We start from the raw sequence: 12,104 nt of genomic DNA on the forward strand, positions 1-12,104 counted from the left end.
GCCCCGCTGATTGTGGGTGGGGCCACCCCTGGACAGATGGTCCTGAGTGGGATAAGATGGCAGGCTGAGCAAGCCAATAAGGAGCACTCCTCCATGGCTTCTTTCCCAGTTTCTGCCTTCAGGGTCCTGCCCGGGCTTCCCTCAGTGACGTACTATTAGCCATGAGGTGAAATAAACCCTTTCCGCCCCAAGTTGTGTATGGTCAAGGTGTTTTATCGTAGCAACAGAAACCCTAACTAAATGCGCCAGAAAATCCTCGGTGAAAGAAGAAAGAAAGAGGACTCCGTGCTGGCCAAGGCTGAGCAGATTCAAATTTCAAAGCACTCTGAATTTTGAAACTTTTAAAAGAGAATTTTGTCCTGCTCTGCTGCCAAGGCTGGCCTTGAACTCCTGAGTTCAAGTGATCCTCCTGTCTCAGGAGGGACTGTTGGAAAAAAGTTTTTATTCTGGAGCATTTTTGGGTCAACTGGTAAAGCCTATACAAACACTCCAAAATCTGAACTACTCTGGATTCCAAACACTAGGGACTAAACAGCCCCTGGCCTTTTTGATAAGGGATCCTCAACCCATAAATTCTCTTTTCTTTGGGTTAGAGCACTTCTGTTTGGTTCCCAAACCAAGTCAACTCATGATGGCCTGAAGGGAAGATATTCCTAAGAACGGGGAGGAACATCAGTCACCCGAAAGAGGACAGAACAGGTAAGGGCGGGCAGGGGGTGCCTCATGGGGCGCCCTGACCTGTGTGCTCAGAGTTTTCATGCTCTCTCCCAGCCTCAGCCCTTCAGAGTTGACCGTGAGGACCCCCAGGCTCTGCTGAAGGCGTCCTAAGAAGTTCAGACCACAGAAAATGATGGACGGTATCAAGCACAGAGGAAAAGGGACAGTGTGTGACTACGTGTGTCCAGGCACCGTTAAGGTGTGCTGAGCATTTCACAGAGCAGGTTCACGTACACATGTGTGTGTCCTGCAGAATGAGAGCAGAGACTCTGGAGACTCTGGAGCAGTGAGATTGTGTGTGGGTGGTGGCGGGTGCATTGAAGAGCACATCCTAGGGCCTCAGGGCTCTTCCCTGCAGCCAGGATCCTGAAGTCCTAAAAGAGAGATCTGTGAGCCAGTGGTCACTTAGACCTGGGCCAGAGCCAGTAGCACAAGGGGGTGGGGGTTCTTGCCTGATGATGGGAGAAAGCATCCTGGGCAAGCAGGGGAGAACGTGGAAGTGGAGCCGTGTGCCGAAGGCTGAGCAGGGGAGAGCATGGAAGTGGAGCCGTGTGCCGAAGGCTGAGCAGGGGAGAGCGTGGACGTGGAGCCGTGTGCTGAAGGCTGAGTCCTTCGTCGGCTTCCGTTTTTACACGTTGCACCTGTAGTTGGACTTTTCTGAAAGGAAAGTGTGCACCAACCCACGGCTGATTCTGAGTCTGATTGTGTGAAGGGCAAAGGGTTAAGGCCGAGACAGTGCCGATTCTGGAGAGCGCTCTAGAGTAACTTCATAACAGACAGCAGGCAATAGTGGTCCCCGGGACAAAAGGGGCTCCCAGGCCTCTGTATTAGAACTAACTGGGCTGCTGCTTAAAAACACCCACCTCGCCAGGTGTAGGGCCACTTGCCTTTAATCCTAGGACTCAGGAGGCAGAGACTAGATGGATCTCTGTGAGTTCAAAGCCAGCTTGGTCTGCATAGTGAGTTCCAGGACAGCCAGAGCTACACAGTAAGACCCTGTCTCAGGAAAAAAAAAATATATATATCCCCACCTACCTAATCTCTAGGTATTGGTCTCTTGGGTTAGTTTAGGAAATTCAAGTTTTAGTTTTAACTTATTCATAAGATTTATTTTAGCCGGGCGGTGGTGGCGCACGCCTTTAATCCCAGCACTCGGGAGGCAGAGCCAGGCGGATCTCTGTGAGTTCGAGGCCAGCCTGGGCTACCAAGTGAGTTCCAGGAAAGGCGCAAAGGTACACAGAGAAACCCTGTCTCGAAAAACCAAAAAAAAAAAAAAAAAAAAAAAAAGATTCATTTTATTTTTACTTGTGTGTACGGGGTATGTTCATGTGATTATAGGTGCCCCAGGAGACCAGATAAAGGTGTTGGATCCCCTGGAGCTGGAGTTACAGGCAGCTGTGGGCTGTTCATCATGGGTGCTGGGAACCAAACTTGGGTCCTTACAAGATCAGTGTATGCTCTTTAACCACTGAGCCATCTGTCCAGCTTCAGAAATTCAAGTTTTTAAATGTGTGCCTCAGGTGACCCCATAGTGTCCGAGAACAGAGGTTTTAGTTGAGTTGACCGATGGAGAGAGATGAGGCCCCAGGCTCATGACGTGGGGTGTCAGAACAGCTGAGGGCTTTAAAAGTCAGGTTCTGGCCCCAAGTTGATCCAAGGTGGCCTAGGAATCAGCATTATTAGGAATTTGCTCAGATAATCAATATGATCACTCAGCATTGGTGCCCGAGAGGGAAGTAACAGGAAAGGCAGCTTTCTGACCTGTGTTCCTTTTGAGATGCTGTCTTGATCCGGAGTCCAAGATTACATTGAGAGGATCCCCTTGTCCTGCTCCCGAGCACCACCACGCTCGGCTCTGCGTCGTACACACCTTTTAATGCAGATCAGCGTGTTCTGCACAGGGAAACTGAGGGAGCCTGGGGATGGGGAGATGACGGGGACACTGTTTCGGGATACTTTTGCGTTGATGAGAACCCACAAAGTGGGTTCCACTATGAGCTGAATCTGAAATGTTCCCCACAGGCTTATGGGTTGAAAGCTCAGTCCCCAGTTGGTGGAGCGATTGTGTGACGTTATAGAAACTTTAGGAGGTGGGGCCTCAGTAGAGGAAGATGGTCATTGGCTTTCTTTCTGTGGGTTTGACCTGGTTCAGGGTCCCTTCTGCTCTCCTTCCCAGCCTGTGTCCTCTTCTGCCTCCTGCCACTGTGGTGTTCTGTCTTAAAACAAGTCAGACTCAGCAAAGCCAAGGAGTAGGGGAGGGGCTGAGCCCTCTGAAACAGTGAGACAAAGAAATATTCCCTCCTTTCTGGTGTTTGGCCACAAAGACAAAAAACAAACAAAGAAACAACCACACACACACACACACACACACACACACACACACACGCACATGCACAAAACCAACCAAACAAATAAAAACTAACACAACAAGTTAGCTAAACCAACCAACCAAACTCACCCCAAAGAATTCAGCCTCCTCACATACTTCTGCCAGCGGCTGCTCAGGACTCTGAAATTGCCCTCACACCCCGGGTCATACCAGTGGACACCCTGCTGTCCAGCACCCTGACTAGGAGGCTACATCTCTCATGGTGGAACACTTCAGGCAGCCTGGGCCCTCGCCCTTGGTCCTCGGCCTCCACTAAAGACATCCCTTTCCTACATAAGACATTATCTCTGTTCTTATCTGGAAATAGCACCGGGTGCCATTTATATCAAAAGGGGCAGGGGCGTGCAAGGCCGAACTGTCTTCATAATACGATGGGTTTGCTCTGTCCTCTCTTGTCCTCCCCTTACGGGTATAAAGTGAAGTGATTCGGAAAAACTCGGCCACTGTCACAGCAGAGCAAATGCCCAAACAAACAGGCAACTCCATCTGTCGTTTATTAAGCTAGACAGGAAAAAAATTGGCATACATGTAAAATAGTACCATACTTAACATTTTTTGTTTCACAAACTATATTTTTCTAAATGAACGCACATGTATTATTATAAGAAGTAACTATCTTCTAGATTCTCAGTTTTCACTCCTAAATTGGTAAATGTTGAGAGGTAAAACCCACACAGCCTGGCCATCGCTCTGAGGTCCTTCACTGTGATGATTGCGCATAAAGCAGCGGTTCTCAATCTGTGGGCCGCGCCCCCTTCGGGTCGAATGACCCTTTCACGGGATTCCCCTAAGACCATCAGGAAACACAGATATTTACATTACGATTCATAACAGTAGCAAAATTACAGTTACGATGTAGCAATAAAAACTTATGGTTGGGGGTCACCACAACATGAGGGACTGTGTTAAAGGGTCGCAGCGTTAGGAACGTTGAGAACCACTGGCCTAAAGGGTTCCTGAGGTGGAGAAGTTTGAGCAAGGCTACCTCACTTCTCTGCTCTCTAGCAGCAAGGGACTCACCGCTGTTTAGAAAACCCAGGGAAGGAGCGAAGGAGCTCCCACAGCTGGAAGTCAGGGGTCCAAGCCACAGCTTGGGAGACGTCTGCTTTTGAAGAAGATAGGGACAGGGCAAGCCAGTGCATGGGGTACCTATGACTGCTGTCTTCCAGCGCCCTGAGGGGAGAGGCCCCCCCACAACCAATTTCTTTCCCTCTTCCCGCTGATTCCCAGGACCAGCCCCCTGCTGCCCCCTGGTGGTGGCCAACCCTGTACAGCCTTTTTCTGTCCCGCGACTGGATGCTGCTGAATTCACCCAGCACAATGGGCTCTTGGAGAGGGTGAGTAATAGTCCTTTTTTCTTTTTGTACGTTTGTCTCTTGATAATTAATTACTGATTGTTCCTGGCTTCATACCTGCCCTTTGGGTGGGGTGGGAGCCTTGACCAGCCCCTGTGTAAGTGATTTGGGGAGCATGTGACAGTGGGTGGGGCTTGGGGTTCCACTAGGGCAGGGTGTTTGCCTAGAATGCTGCCAGAGGAGGGAGGGAGGAGAGGGGTGGGGAGAGGGGGAGAGAAACATATTCCAAGACCCCCAATCTACATAAGCTAGGTTCTTTCCTTTATGCCTACATCCCCACGACAAAGTTTCGTTTACAAATTAAGCACAGTGAGAGATTAGCAATCAGTACTACTAAGAGAATGGGACACATAGCAATGTACTGCTATGAAAGTAAGGTCTCCCTGAAAGGGTCAGTACCGAATTCTCCGCAGGTACCTGCCCTGAGGAGATTTCTACCAGGGTCCAGAACAGATGCCACAAGTGGCTAGGATTCTGATCTGCAGGATATAAAATGAATCTAAGCACACTTTCTGATCTCCTCCTCCTCCTCCTCCTCCTCCTCCTCCTCCTCCTCCTCCTCCTTCTCCTCCTCCTCCTCCTCTTTTCCTCCTCCTCCTCCTCTTCTTCTTCTCCTCCTGCTTCTTCTTCTTCATTTATTTATTTATTATGTATATAGAAGAGGGTGCCAGATCTCATTACAGATGGTTGTGAGCCACCATGTGGGTGCTGGGAATTGAACTCAGGTCCTCTGGAAGAGCAGTTGATGCTCTTAACCTCTGAGCCATCTCTCCAGGCCTCACTTTATTCTTCTAAGTAAATTCTACCTACACAGTTTGTTTTCTGTTCTCATACTTAGCTCCTCTCGGTCCCTCATGCTGTTCTCTCATCTCTATCTAGTTCTTTCCATCTCCATCTTCATCATTGTTCTTCTAAATTAATTCCCCCAGTGCTGTTGGGAAACCAGTATATATACACACATGCAGTAATTCTTTGGCAATGCAATGCGAGGCTTGAAGTTTTCAGGGTCGCAGAGAGAGGTGATAAGGAGCCACACATAAAGCAATAAATGTCAGCTTCCAATTACAACCCAAAAGGGGAGTGACTAAGGGGAGTTCTCTGGTAGGGTCAATTGAAGGCTAAGATCAATTTGGGAAGCTAGGAATAGCACCTGGCTGAAGAGGAATTAAAACTTACTTTGCAGCCGGGCATTGGTGGTGCACGCCTTTAATCCCAGCACTTGGGAGGCAGAGCCAGGCGGATCTCTGTGAGTTCGAGGCCAGCCTGGGCTACCAAATGAGTTCCAGGAAAAGGTGCAAAGCTACACAGAGAAACCCTGTCTCAAAAAAAAAAAAAAAAAAGAAAAGAAAAGAAAAGAAAAAAAAATTACTTTGCATAAGAAAGAAGCTTGGCACCTATTGCCTGCCTGGCCTTGATGGCAATCTCCTTGGGTGAGTGGGAAGTAACTGTCTTAACTCAGTAACTAGCAAATGGCTAAAACATCATCCCAGGAATGTGAGCAGTAAATCTCTTAAATTAGGGTCTTGTGTAAATAACCTGGGGTGAAGGTAAGGAGTTGAGGATTTAATTGTTAGTGGTTCTTTTCTCTATCTGTGGGTGAGATGAGCTAATGTTTATCTGTGCGCAGTTTTGTCCTTGGAAAAACGTATCTTTGCTGAAATACTTTTGTCCGGAGAATGGCCCTGCCCAGATATATGTTAATGAAAGATAAACACAGCTGGGGACAGTTGTCCAATTACCCCACATGTATAGGGAAAATTGTGCCCAAGATTGAGATGCGATCGTGAAATCACATGTACACATAACATGGAGATGCACGGTAAATGGGGAGACTCATAGCTGTTATTGCATAAGGAGTTTACAACAAGAGACAGCCAGTTCATCCAAAAGGCAGTAATCCCATAACGCCTTGCATGATGGTTTCCTCTAACCGAACCCTTAGTTCTGATAGGTTGACCTTCTGAACTCTAGTTGTCACCTGCTGTGTACTCCCATGGTCAGGATAAATATTTATGTTTGGGGGCCCCTGGGGAAACTCTGTGAAGTGGAGAGCAGAGAATTCCATATGTGGTACCTATGGAGTAGGGTCAACCCAAAATCTCGCTTCTTACTGAAGGGCTCTATAGAGAATGAGGGGACGTACAAAGAGCCCTGCGCACTGGTAATGGAGGGTGATCTACACTGAGGTCAAGTTCTGTTGAGAGGGAATGCAATGCCTGCCCCTGAATCTCGCTTGCTCATGTTGGTCACATTTCAGCCATGGAGGAGCCTCTCCTAGTGTAAACAGGCTTCCTGTGGGAACACACTATGCCAGATTCCTGAGTGAATTTGCGGGTTTACATCCGTAGGATCAACAGAAAACAAAGTGAACTGTGAATGGAGCCTTAGAAACTCAGAGAGAGCATATCCTCAAACTAACCCTATGGTTGAAAGCAAGAAGGGAAATTCAGAGGCACTGTCCAACCCTGGGGACCAGCCTGTGGGCTTTCCTACAGTTCTGATCCAGTGCCCACTAGAAGGAATTGCCCCTGCCCTACAAGCAAACCCAGATGGGAACTGTGATTTCCATGGTAACCATTGAAGCCTGGCTTTCCTACATCCTTGTATCCTCCTATCCCTGCCTTCATCCATCACTTTCAGGCACAGCTTAGAACTGAATTCTAAACAAATCCCATTTGCAAAAGCTTTAGTTTCCCCTTGTCAATCTATGTTTTTAAGAAAGTACCAACTTTTAGGTCCAAAGGAAACCCCACTTCCCCAAATTCTGGCAGTTAGACTAAAGCCAGAATCCCTCAGGAATTTGTGAAGTCGGTTCCCCTCTATCAAAAGGAGCCATTTCCCTTATCATTGACAGAGGGACAAATGACTATCTGTGACCTATCAGCATACCAAAGCCCATGCTGGCCTCCAGGCTCCCTCAGTATCACAAGGACCTGTTAAACATTTCACAGTCCATGCTGGCATCCTGGCTCTTCTCACCCCACTCCTTATCCCAAACATCTCCAGCTCATGTCTATCCCCCGCATCTACCCATTCTCCTTATAACCCTGCTATTTTCAATACACTGTCTTTCTTTTTGTCTTCCTCTCTGTCTCCCTCTTTCCCCACATGCTCTCCCTCTCTCTGTGTCCCTCTCCCTCTCTCCCTGCTCTGCTCTTCACACCTTGTCCCTCCTTTTTCATCCTCACTCAGAGGAGGCCTTTTACACGCCCCCCCATAAAAACCCTTAACATTGTTGCCATGACTCCATAGGGTATCCTGGTGCCCATACTCCCCTTTGGGGGTCTAAACCACACAGGCACCCTATCTCTTATCTCCAGTCCATCCGCAACAGATCCCCCTTCCAGCCACTGATCGCTTGGGTCTCCAGTAATTGGTGAGTAGTCCCTCTGGTCAGCGTAAATGCTTTCCCGATCCTCTGGTACCCTTGGATGTGGAGGTATCCCACAGCCATGGTCTTTAATCACCTGACCCCAGCCCTACCCTTAGAGCGGCAATCCTGAAGTTTCCATAGGCCCAGCTGGGCTATTGTGCCCCTTCCTGCCCTCTTCTCCTACCTTCCCTTTGGAGCTGTCTGTAATCCACAGCTCCTCTAGGCCCTCATGGCTTTTGTGACCTCATTCCCCAGCTTTTCATCCTCACATGCTGGCCTCTACCAGGCACCAAGTCTCTCCTCAGGCTTAGCCAGGCTGAGCACCTGACCGGCATTAAGTGTGGCAATGACCCACTGACTGGCTTTGTCCTCATTCAATACTCCTTGGGTCTTGGGGATGCCCATGACTGTAGGCTGCAGTGACATTTTTCTATGGGAATGACATCTATACCTTCTGGCTCTCCTTCCCTACCCCCCACTCCTGCTTTGGGATGCCTCTTAGAAAACCCCAGTCTTTCCACCTGGCACCGACTGGAAGGACCCCAAATTTATTCACTTTTGCGAATCAAATATGGCCTCCATATCCCTCAGATAATCAACCCAAATGTGACCAATGAGAAGGCCAGGCAAAGCATGTCAGGCTCCTGATAACTCAGTTAAGAACTAGGCCTCAGTTCCTGCCTCTTGAAATTGAACAGTTTCTGAGGAAGCCACGAACAAAGGACGATCAATCTTCAATACCCCTGACAGCGGGGACAGGGAGCTAGCATGTGCAAAGCCTGGGCCCCTGGGCCAGCCCCCCCACACACACACAGTAGTTCAAGGTAATACCCAAATAAGGACAAAGCCTGGGACTTGTCCAAGCCTGCCCCCAAATGGAAAAACTATAGCCTTAACCAGCCCCTGCTGCCCTAGCCAATTAGAACATACTAATATGATTGCCACTAGTATAAGCCAATCATATCTGAGAAGACCTAATTGTCACTGACACTCCCCTTGGCTGTGCTTAAAAGGAGCCTGTGAGCTTCTCTTGTGGTTGCCCGTTTGCCTTTGTGTCAGATGGGCAGCCCCAGCATGCTGGTCCTTTACTCTCGAGATAATAAACACTCTTGTTGATTGCATACGTGGATGGTGGTCTTTTGTTGTGGGACTTTTCCAGGTCCCTAACAACCAAATGATGGCACCCTAGATGCCAATATTATTTGGAACCTTTACAAATACAGCAAGTGACCTAGGGAAGTGGAAAGAGATTCCTCATTCCCTGTTTCTCTTTTCTCTGTCAAGGCCTGTTTGTTTTCTTCTGTCTCCCACACACACTGTGTGAATGTCCTGTCTTTAAGTTAGGGTTGATGGTCTGTAAGTTTGTTGCAAAGTGTGAGCTGGACCTGGCAGGAGGGGGAGAAAGCAGAGGAGTAGGCCCGCCCCAGCAAGCGGCATACCCAGCCTGCAGCCCTCACTGGCTGGTGTGTCTGCTTCACTCTGCAGTGTCAGCTCCCAACCTAGCTGCTGATCCGACTCCTCTCCTAAGATATGTAAGGATCATTCATTTCTGCTGGTGTATACCACCCACAAAATTTGATTCTAAATTCTGGAGTCCGATTATTCAGCTGAGTAATCCCTTTACCTGCTTTCTAACCATTCCTCTCTTGTCTCTCTGGTCTCTGGCCTGCTATGCCCTCCACGTGGGTGCCTACTCCTCTCTCTGGCTTGCTACACGCACATGGACATCTCCCCTTTCTCCTGCTCACTGCTCCATCTCTCTTGGTGCCTTCCTTGGCCTGTACATTCCCTTGCCTCCCTGTAGGAGCTGCCTGTGAAGTCCTGCAGCTTCTGCTCCTGCAGCTCCCCTTGTAGAGCTTATAGAGCATACAGAAATTCCCTCCAGAGGAATTCTGTTCTGTGACCCCCTCTCTCTCTTCCTCCATGGACTCAGATTTTACTGCTACATCTTGACCTCAGTACAGATCAGTGGCCAAAAACTGATGCACTTGGTTTCTAAGTTCTCACAAATCGTAATAACTGTTATTGCACAAATGACCCTCAAATATCTTGTATCTAAACTTGTTCTGCTCTCCACTCTCTCCACTTTCCACTCCTAAGAATCTTTTATCTCTAATTTCTCTGTCCTCTGTTCTCAAAAAAAAAAAAAAAAAACTCTTAACACTGTGCTTTAAACTTATAACTAAAGGCTTATAATTAAAAATGTATATGTAGGTAATCTTAATTTGCTGCAACATATTATATCAACTCTATATGTGTTTGCATGTGTGTATGTGGCTTGGATTCAACTGTGTGTGTATGTGTGTGTAACTTGGATTCACCTCTGTGTGTATATGTGTATGTAACTTGCATTGAACTCTGTGTTCATATGTGCATATGTAACTTGGATTCAACTCTCACTTAAAAAAAAATAGATCTACAGATATTTCTAAATAGCAACCATATGACTCCGCTCCATCTTGGCTGATGACCTCTTCAAGATGTAAGCAGCTACATGGCTGGCAGCCATCTTTACTAAGGTTAAAGAATACATGTCATGTGACTCAGTCAATATCTTCAGATGACCACATGGAATAGGGCAACAATTGTAAAACTTCTTAGTCCTAATGAGCTCTGTTGTATGATACTTTGATTGCATTCTGATACTCTCAAGACTGACAATAAAGTTTGTTTTGAACCAGAGGGCAGAGCTAGCTACTAGCTGACCAAAATTTACCATAGAGGTTTTGGAGCACTGAGGACAGACAGACACAGGAAGTAGTAGGATGGAGGAAGGAAAGAGTTAGGAGGTCACTGGTCACTTTTCTACTGCTTCTCTGATCATTCAGATTCTTACCCTGATAGCTGACTCCCGAGTTTTTATTGATAAAGAATAATTAGATAAATGCATCAGAGCTCTCTGTTTATCATTGTATCTCTTTTTAGATTAAGGAGGCAACCAAAAGTCTCCCAAATATTTTGGATTGGTATGAATCTTTGTATTGTTAGGGTCCTGGAGAAGTCCCACAAAAGACTACCATCCACATATACAATCAATAAGAACATTTATTATTTTGAGAATAAAGGTACCAGCATCCTGGGGCCACACATCTGACACAAAGGCAAAATGGTGACCCCGAGAAGAACTTGCAGGCTCCTTTTAAACACAACTAGGGGTAGTTTCAGGGACAGTTAGGTCATCTCAAACATAATTGGTTAAGCAAGCATCAGTCATATTAGTACATTTCTAAATTGGCTGTGGTTATAGTTTTATTATTTTGGGGCAAGCCTGGACAAGTCCCAGGCTCTGTCCATATTTGGTTATTGCCTTGAGCTACTGTGGGGGCTGGACTAGGCCTAGCATGTGTAGTTCTCCTCATCCTTGTCAAGGGCATTGGTGATTGATTGCCCAGTGTTCACGGCTTCCTCAGAAACTGTCTGTCCAGTTTCAAGAGGCAGGAACTGAAGCCTAGCTCTTAATTGAGTTATTAGGAGCCTGTCATGATATGTGCCTGGTCTTCTCAGTATGATGATAAAAAAAATTAAGCCAGGAGATGGCGGTGGGACACACCTTTAATCTCAGCTCTTGGGAGGCAGAGGCAGGCAGATCTCTGAGTTTGGGGCTAGCTTGGTGTACAGAGTGAGTTCCAGGACAGCCAGGGTGACACAGGGAAACCATGTCTCAAAAAACAAAAAACAACAACAAAAAAAAAACCCAAAAAATAAAAAAAGAAGAATTGAAGGGTATATTTGCTAAAAGACACTATACGTGTGATTCAACTCTGATTTGGAATATACTATATATAATGATAAAAATTTTAAGGTTATAAAGGTCTACTCAGATTAACAAAAGCTGATTTAAGATGTATGTCTAACTACTTATGTCTTTGCTAACTGTTCAATACCATACTGCTAGAAAAGTTAGATAAGTAACAACATATGTTTGATAAATAAGATTTATAAACTCCCACGGTCGGCTCAGCTTCACAGTTATATTTGTCTAGCTTCTTTGTCTTTGCTCACTTTGTTAAACTTTAGCTGTCTGGATAAACTGAGTCACACAAGAATCTGTAATATTCTGTAATGGTTCAGTATAAATGCTGTTGGATGTTCTGTATGCTGTGAATATGTGTTGCTCTGATTGGGTGATAAATAAAATGCTGATTGGCCAGTAGCCAGGCAGGAAGTATAGGTGGGGCAAACAGATGAAGAGAATTCTGGGAAGAAGAGGGCTGAGTCAGAGTCACCAGCCAGACACAGAGGAAGCAAGATGACAAGGCAGAACTGAGAA

Source organism: Peromyscus eremicus, chromosome 10 (assembly GCF_949786415.1).
Source record: "Peromyscus eremicus chromosome 10, PerEre_H2_v1, whole genome shotgun sequence".
Classification (NCBI taxonomy): domain Eukaryota; kingdom Metazoa; phylum Chordata; class Mammalia; order Rodentia; family Cricetidae; genus Peromyscus; species Peromyscus eremicus.